An 8440-nucleotide genomic window follows, 5' to 3' on the forward strand; every position below is an offset into this window, starting at 1 on the left:
TTTCTTCCCCTTCTGTGACACCAATGAGTCTTATATTTGGATGTTTCATATTATCTATCATATCCCTGAGGTCCATTTCGATTTTTTCAATTTTTTTCCCCATTCTTTCTTTTATGCTTTCATTTTCCATTCTGTCATCTTCGAGGTCACTGATTCGTTGTTCAACTTCCTCTAGTCTTGTACTATGAGTGTCCAGAATCTTTTTAATTTGGTCAACAGTTTCTTTAATTTCCATAAGATCATCCATTTTTTTATTTAGTCTTGCAATGTCTTCTTTATGCTCTTCTAGGGTCTTCTTGATTTCCTTTATCTCCCGTACTATGGTCTCATTATTCATCTTTAGTTCTTTGAGTAGCTGCTCTAGGTGCTGTGTCTCTTCTGAACTTTTGATTTGGGTGCTTGGGCTTGGGTTATCCATATCGTCTGGTTTTTTCATATGCTTTATAATTTTCTGTTGTTTTTGGCCTCGTGGCATTTGCTGAACTTGATAGGGTTCTTTTAGGATTTGTAGACCAATTGAAGTCCTTATCTCTAATTTATCAGATCTACAGCTTCGTGGAGTACACTTTCTCTAACTAACCAGCAGGTGGCGTCCATGAGCCACCTGTTCTCCACAAGCCAGTTCTCCCCTGCTTAGCCTTTTTGGTGAGTGGGGGAGTGAGTTTTGTGGGGTCCAATTGGTGTACCAAGCTTGCGTGTGTAGTTGGTGTTGCCTGCCCTGTATATGGGGCGTGTTTCTGGGCAGTCAGGTGGGGGGGGGGTGGCTCTAACAATCAAATCTCCCTGGTGATCCTAGAGTTTTAAAGCTGCTGCAATAGTGTAATCCTTCAGTTCAGTCCTGCCACAGTTTGTCTCTGTGACTGACCCACAAGTCCTTGGTATTGGCGTATGGCTCCTGAGACTTGCAAGTGGGCCCCTCTTCCAGGCCGTGCACCCCGGGTCCTCTGTTGAGGGATGACTGTGCTATGTCACAGGTGAGTGCCATCCCCCCAGGGCAGTTCTGGGCTGCTGGGCTGTGTAGGGAGGCTCCCAGTCTGCTCAAATGATGGCTGAATGGGGCTTTGTTAATTCACACTGCTCTACCTTCCCAACTCTGGGACAATCAGCTGAGGTTGCAGGGAAGGCTAATGTCCACGCCCAGTTTTGTGGTGTGTGCCTGTTATTTGAAGCACTTCCATCACACTGGGTTGTCTGGGGCAGTTCTGGGCTATGGGGCTGGCGATGGGCAGGAGTGTTTCCTGTCCACCAGGATGATGGCTGTGAGCGGACACACCCCTTTTCTTGGGAAGTTGTGGTGTTTAGTGAATTTTCTCAGCCACTGGATTATTGCGTTTTGTCTCAGAGCTCTCCTAGTTCTGCTCTTGACTTGACCTGCCCAAATAGCAAGTCTTTGAAGCTTTCTGTATTGGGCTTCTTAGAGTAATTGTTTTAGAAAAAGAAAAAAGGATTAAAAAAAAAAAACAAACAAAAAAAAAGGAGCCCTCCTCAGAGATCTAATGGGTTATTGAAATGCTAAGAGACAAAGCAACCAGGGCCATTAAGGAAAGGTCCACAGGGCAGAGAGATCAGCTTTTCTTCAGGATTTGCATATGCGCCTCAGGGCCCTTCCCCTTTCTATGTTCACCAGAACTCCAAAAATCCTCTGCTTTTATTTTGGAGTTTTTCGTGTTGTTTTTTTTCTATGCCTGTCTCCTCTCTGCTGGGCTGGCTGCTCTCAGAGTCTCTGGTGTCTGGTCTCAGTCTATCTATGGTTGGAGTTTGAATCAGTAGAATGACTTTCCGATAAGGGCAGCCACTGCAGTTCTCCCTTCTCCTTCCCGGAGCTGACAGCCCCTCCTCCCCCGGGACTGAGCCTGGCAGGGAGGGGCACGGGTCCCCTGGCCACAAAAACTTACAGATTTCGCTGATCTCAGCAGTTCCACATTTTCATGAGTGTTGTATGAATTATGCCCAAAGTCAGATTGCTCTGTGGTGTCCAGTCCACGCAGTTCCTGGCTTTCTACCTACTTTCCTGGAGGAGTAACTAAAACATACAGCTCACCAGTCTGCCATCTTCCCATTAAGGGTTTTATATCCAGAATTTATAAAGGAATCTTTCAATTCAATAATAAAAAGGCAAACACCCCAATTTTAAAATGGGCAACAGACTTCAATAGATGTTTCTCCAAAGAGGAAATATAAACAGCTAAAAAGCACATGAAAAGTTGTTCAACATCACTAGCTATTAGGGAAATGCAAATCAAAACCACAGTGAGATATCATTTCACAACCAGTGGAATGACTATGATTAAAAAACAAAAATTTATATGTGTTGGAGAAGATGTGGAGAAATAGGAACACTCTTTCATTGCTATTGGGATTGTAAAATGATACAGATTCTGTGGAAGACAGTTTGTTCCTCAGGAAGCTAAATATAGAATTACCATATGACTCAAAAATGATGTTGGTGTTGAATGCTAAAAGCCATTGATTTCACACCTTGGGTGGACTGGAGGATATGTGAATATATCTTAATAAAATGACATTTATAAAAATGAGGGACAGATTAAGACTTTCCCATATCAAAAAGGGAAAAAAGCTAAGGGCATTAATCACCTTAGGATCTGCCCTATAAGCTGTGCTAAAAGGGTTCTCAGACTGAAAGGAAAGGGCAAAAACAGTAGTAGGTCAAAACAGCACAAAGAAATAAAAACCTCTAATATATGGGTAACTAAAAATGCTGATAGTACTGAATAGCACTGTTTATAATGTAACTCCACTTTTTTTTACAGGTCCTACAATTCAAATGCATAAAAAGTAGTGGTAAATTTTTGGTTTTGGACATATAATGTGTGAAGATGTAATTTGTAAAAAGTAAAACAAAAAGATTCAGGGAGAGAGAGTATAAGAACAGTTTGTGTATAGATGTTAAGATTAAGTTCATATCACATCAAACATTACTGTCATAGATTTAGTACATTGAATTTAGCCCATTGATAACCATAAGGAAAATACATGATAAATACTTACCAAAAGAAATTAGTAGGAACTCCAAATGATGCAAAACAAAAAATCAAATAAAAATGAAAGAAAAAATTAAGGGAAGATTTGAGGGAAAAGGATATATGACTTACACACAGCAAATAGCAAAATGGCAATTTAAAGTTCTGCATTATTGATAGCTACTTTCAGTGTTAATGGATTATACTCACCAGTCAAAAGGTAGAGATTGGCAGAAGAGATGAAAAAGCATGACTTAAATGCTGTTTACAAGACAATCACCTTAAATTGAAAGGCACAAGTAGGTTGAAAGTGAAAGGGTAGAAGAGAAATATAACACACAAAAGTGAAACAAAAGAGGGGGAAGAGCTATGCTATTAGCAGTTTAAAACTGTTTTGATGAACAAAGTATGTTACTATATATGATAAAGGAATTAATTCAACAAGAAGACAATTATACATATATATGCACTTACGGGCAGAGCCCCCAAATGACACAAATATTGAGAGGTTTGAAGAGAGAAATAAACATTAAAAGTAGAAAATCTTAATACACCATTTTCAAAAAGGATAGAACATTGAGACAGAAGGGCAATATGGACATAGAAGATTGGAAAGCTACTATAAACCAAGTAACCCCAACAGATATATATATGTATATATATATATATAGAGAGAGAGAGAAATGCTTTACCCTAGAGCAGAATAATACATATTCTTCTCTAGTGCACAAGGGTCTTCCTCCAGGATAGTCCACAAATTTGATCAAAACTCAAGGATCAACAAATTTATAAATATAGAAACCATACAATCTACCTTCTCCAACCACAATGAAATGAAGTTAGAAATCAATCATGGAGTTAGAAATGGAAAACTCACAAATACATGGAAATAAAACAAACTCTTAAACAATGGGTCACAGAAGAAATCATGGGAGAAATTAGGAAGCATCTTCAAGCAATGAAAATGAAAACAAAATGTACCAAAACTTCTGGTTACATCAAAGGTAGTGCTGAGAGGAAATTTTATAACTCTAAAAGCTAACATTAATAACAGAAAGGCTCACCTTCTCAGGCAGATGCTGGAGATAGAACTGACCCAGCCCCTCCTTCAGCCATGAGCTGGTGAGAGTTGTGAACAGCCTCTGCCCTAGAGGGCACTGACCTTGGGGCAGTAGGGCTGGTGAAGTCTGTGCCACAGTGCCTGGGGCAGGAGGGAGCACCTATGAACTCTAGGGCTGAAAGCTCCAGGGAGCCAGATGCACTCTCCAGTGGACCTGGGGTGTGTCCCTCCCGTGAAGAAGTCCCAGCTGTGTGGGAAACCCCAAAACAGAGGCCTGGAGAAGGCTGGGAAGGGAGGTTGGGTATGCTTGGGGCTTCCATTAATAAGCTAGATAAAGCAAAGCAAATTTAATCTAAATAAATAAAAGAAAGGAAATAATACCAACAACTGGGAGAAGCATTGAGATAAAAGAAGAAAAAAATTTAAAAGTTGATTCTTTGAAAAGTGAATAAAGTTAATAAACATCTAGCTGGACAGATTAAGACAGGAAATGCAATGACAGTATTGACAATGAAAGAAGGGAACGTAACTAGACCTAAAGTCATTAAAAGGGAAGTAAATGAATATTATGAACAATTTTATGCAACTAAATGAAACTATTTAGGAAAATGAAAACTTTCTTTAAAATACAAAAATTACCAAAACTGACAGAAGAAACCAATAATCTGAACTGCCTAATGAAGAAATCAAATTTGTAAATAAAAAATTTTCATATGGAAAACACCAGGCCCCAAAAATTTTTGTACTAATATCCATGAAACATTTAAGGGGAAAATAATGACAATCATCCCCAACCATTTCAGAGAAATCAAAAGAGGAGTGAATACTTAAGAACCAATTTTATGAGACATCCTAACTCTAATAATCAACACCAGGCAATGACATTGAAGAACAATGGTAATTTTGGAGATTAAATTTTTTATATCTTGACTACAGTCATGGTTTCATGACTGTTAGCATTTGTTAAACTCAGATCATACAAGGAAAAAGAGTGAATTTTACTTATGTAAAGGAAACCTCAATTAATTAAAAAAATGATGGTATGCCAAATGGAATATTATACAGCCATAAAAAGAATGAAGTTCTGATAATTGTGACAACATGGATGAAATTGAAGACATCATATTCAGTAAAATAAGCCAGACAAAATAAGTATCTAGAATATAGATTAACAGTGGGTGGAGTGGGGAGAAGGAATAGGGAGGCAATGCTTAAAAAATTAAGAGAAATTAATGAGCCCTGGAAACAAGAGGTCTGTGGTTAGAACCATACCTTGCCACAAAAAGTCAGCATGATACAGCAAATAATCTTGGAGACACTGATGCACAAACTCCCATCAGTGATGGAATAGTCTTAGGCTGGTGGCAGCCTACTTCCCTATGTCCAGTGTTCTAACCACTGGCCCTACTTTGGTGCTTTAACCATAGGGTAAAAGCATAAGTGTTGAATGGAAATCCCATGGTTAATGTTCAGAAGAATAAGGTAAGAACCTCAACACCATCTGGCAGTGTTGGGCTCTTGAAAATGTGGGCAGAACTTGAGTGAAAGTGAAAAAATAATTCCTGTTTCAGATTAGCCAGGAACAAGGACTATGGATGTGTTGACCTTTGTGTTGTGTGTCTGCTGCTCAGACACCCAGACATCCCACACTTTTACTCTCCAAAGGGATCAAGTTTGTCCCATAAATTCAACCATCAGACTTCTGGCTCCAGTAAAGATGGAGTAGGCCCATTCCTTGCTAGTCCTCCCTCTTACAACAAAAAACCTTGGACATCATATAACAAACAAATATAGTAAAGACTCTGTATGGTAGAAAGAAAAAGATGACTTGGCTAGGGACCTCAGAACTTGAGAAATAATGTGGCAGTGAGTTCCCTGTAACTTCCATATATCCCAAGCAGGGTGCTAGAGAAGCCCTCAACCTAGAACCAACAGGTGCAGAAAAAGAGGCCTTCCCATCTCTACAAATGACCAAGAAAAGCCACAACAAAATCAATAAAGGAAAGACTGCCCAAGATGTTAGCAGGGCTGAACAGGAAGCTTGAATTTCCACCTCAACTGGCAGCAACAATCTAGAATGAGGTGTTTGAGCAGGAGTTGGTGGTTTGATTTTGTAGGGGTGGTGCTAGTAGGGCCCATTTGGGACATGATCTTTGACCCTCATTAGCAACAGTGAGGTAGAAGGATTCAGAGCAAGGCAGTGCTAATCAGACCTTTGCATCCCCCCTCTGCCCACTTGCTCCCTCTTATTGTAATCAATAAGTTAGGATTTAGGGATGATTGTGATTACGGAATCATTATATAGATAATCCTTTTTACTTCTTGGTATATTAGACAGAGAGAAATACCTGAAATCTCTGAACTGTAATTCAACTGCCTTGATCTCTAATAATGATTGTATAGCCTTTATCTCATGCTCTTGTGATTTTATAAACCTTTTGACTAACCACTTGTACCCATTTTATTCAGTTTTTCAACTCTAGAGTCTTATGATTGTTAAGAGAGCCCATAATGTTTATTAATAAAGGGTCTTGGGTCAGCCCAGAACTCGCCCATCCCAAGTCAAAATTATCTTGATAATCAAAGCTAGATTTAACAAAAATGGGCCCATCTGACGTGCAGCAGCTTAGATTTTAACATACAAGTCACCTAAACCTCACTGCAATACTAAAAATCATGCCAAACATCATATTAAGAACATGATTTTCTTACATTCTGTGACTAAGCACATAATCAATCTGTACATGCTCAATTATTAGATCACCTCTAATTACATCATCTTGGGCCATTATGCTCACTATCTGTGACAGTTTGAATGTATTATGTCCCCCCAAATGCCATTATCTTTGATATAATCTTGTGTGGGCAGAACTATCAGTGTTAATTAGATTGTAATTCTTTGCACCCTACCTAACCGTGGGTGATGATTCTGACTGGATAATTTCCATGGAGGTGTTGGTCTGCCCATTCAGGGTGGGTCTGAATTAAATTACTGGAGGACTATATAAGATCAGAGAGAAGGAGCAAGCTGCAACAGCCAAGAGGGATGCTTTGAAGAAAGCACAGGAGCTGCAGATGAGAGACACTTTGAAGATGGCCATTGAAAGCAGACTCTTGCTCCAGAGAAGCTAAGAGAGGACAAACAACTCAAGAGCACCTAAGAGTGACATTTTTGAGGAACTATAGCCTAGAGAAGAACATCCTGGGAGAAAGACATTTTGAAACCAGAACTTTGGAGCAGATGCCAGTTACATGCCTTACCAGCTAACAGGGATTTCCAGACACCATTGGCCATCCTCCAGTGAAGGCACCTGATTGCTGATGTGTTACCTTGGACACTTTATGACCTTAAGACTGTATCTGTGTAACCAAATAAACCCTGTTTTATAAAAGCCAATCTATTTCTGGTGTTTTGAATTCCAGAAGCTTTAGCAAACTAGAAGAGATTTTGGTACCAGAAGTGGAGTGCTTTTGCTGCTGAGTTTGCAAATACCAAACATATTGGAATGGCTTTTTAAATGGATAGGGGAAGATTCTGGAAGAAATGTGAGGAGCTTGATAGAAAAGGCCTAAACTGCTTTGAAGAGACTGTGGAGATATGGACTCTAAAGATACTTCTGATGAGGGTTTGAACAGAAATGATGACTGTGTTGTGAACTGGAAGAAAGGCAATCGTTGTTATAAAGTGGCAGAAAATTTGGAAAAATTGAGTCCTGGTGTCAGAAGGAAGGAAGAATTTGAAAGTGACAACATGGAATACTTAGCTGAGCAGATCTCCAGACTACATGTGGAAGATGTGCCCTGGCTTCTTCTTGCAGCTTATAGTAAAATGTGAGCAGGGAGAGATAAACTTAGAACTGAACTCTTGGGTTCAAAGAAACCAGAAGCTGATGGCTTGGAAAACTACAAGCTTCCAGGGGGTGGAATCCCAGAAGTCACAGCCCAACATGAGGATGAAACCAAACATGGAACCTGGCTGCCATTTCAGTAGAAGCCAAGATTGGAAAAGGAGTTAAGCAGAAAGGATATGTGGAAAGTCCTATTATCTGATGGCTTTGACACCTGTGTGTTTCATGCAAAGCCAACAGAATTTTTGTGAGATCTTTATAGACAGAGCCATTGCCAGTCTGGACTGGAGGAGACAGACAAGGAACAAATTGAAGGAAAAATTTCTTCAAAGACAAAGCCATGGAGGTTGAGGTCTGGAATCAAGAGGTTTTGGGCTGACAGAGCGGAGCAGCCCACAGGCATGTAAAGGGTGAGTTTGCCCTGGAGGTCAAGGGCAGGCCTTCTGCCTCAATGCTCAGGACATTTTCTGCCACCCCGAGCCTCAAAGAGGGTGGAGAACATTCCCAGGGAATTGGGGAGAGACTGGCTTCTGCCACACTGTTCTAAAGTG

The sequence above is a fragment of the Choloepus didactylus genome, chromosome 10 (assembly GCF_015220235.1).
Source record: "Choloepus didactylus isolate mChoDid1 chromosome 10, mChoDid1.pri, whole genome shotgun sequence".
NCBI lineage: Eukaryota > Metazoa > Chordata > Mammalia > Pilosa > Megalonychidae > Choloepus > Choloepus didactylus.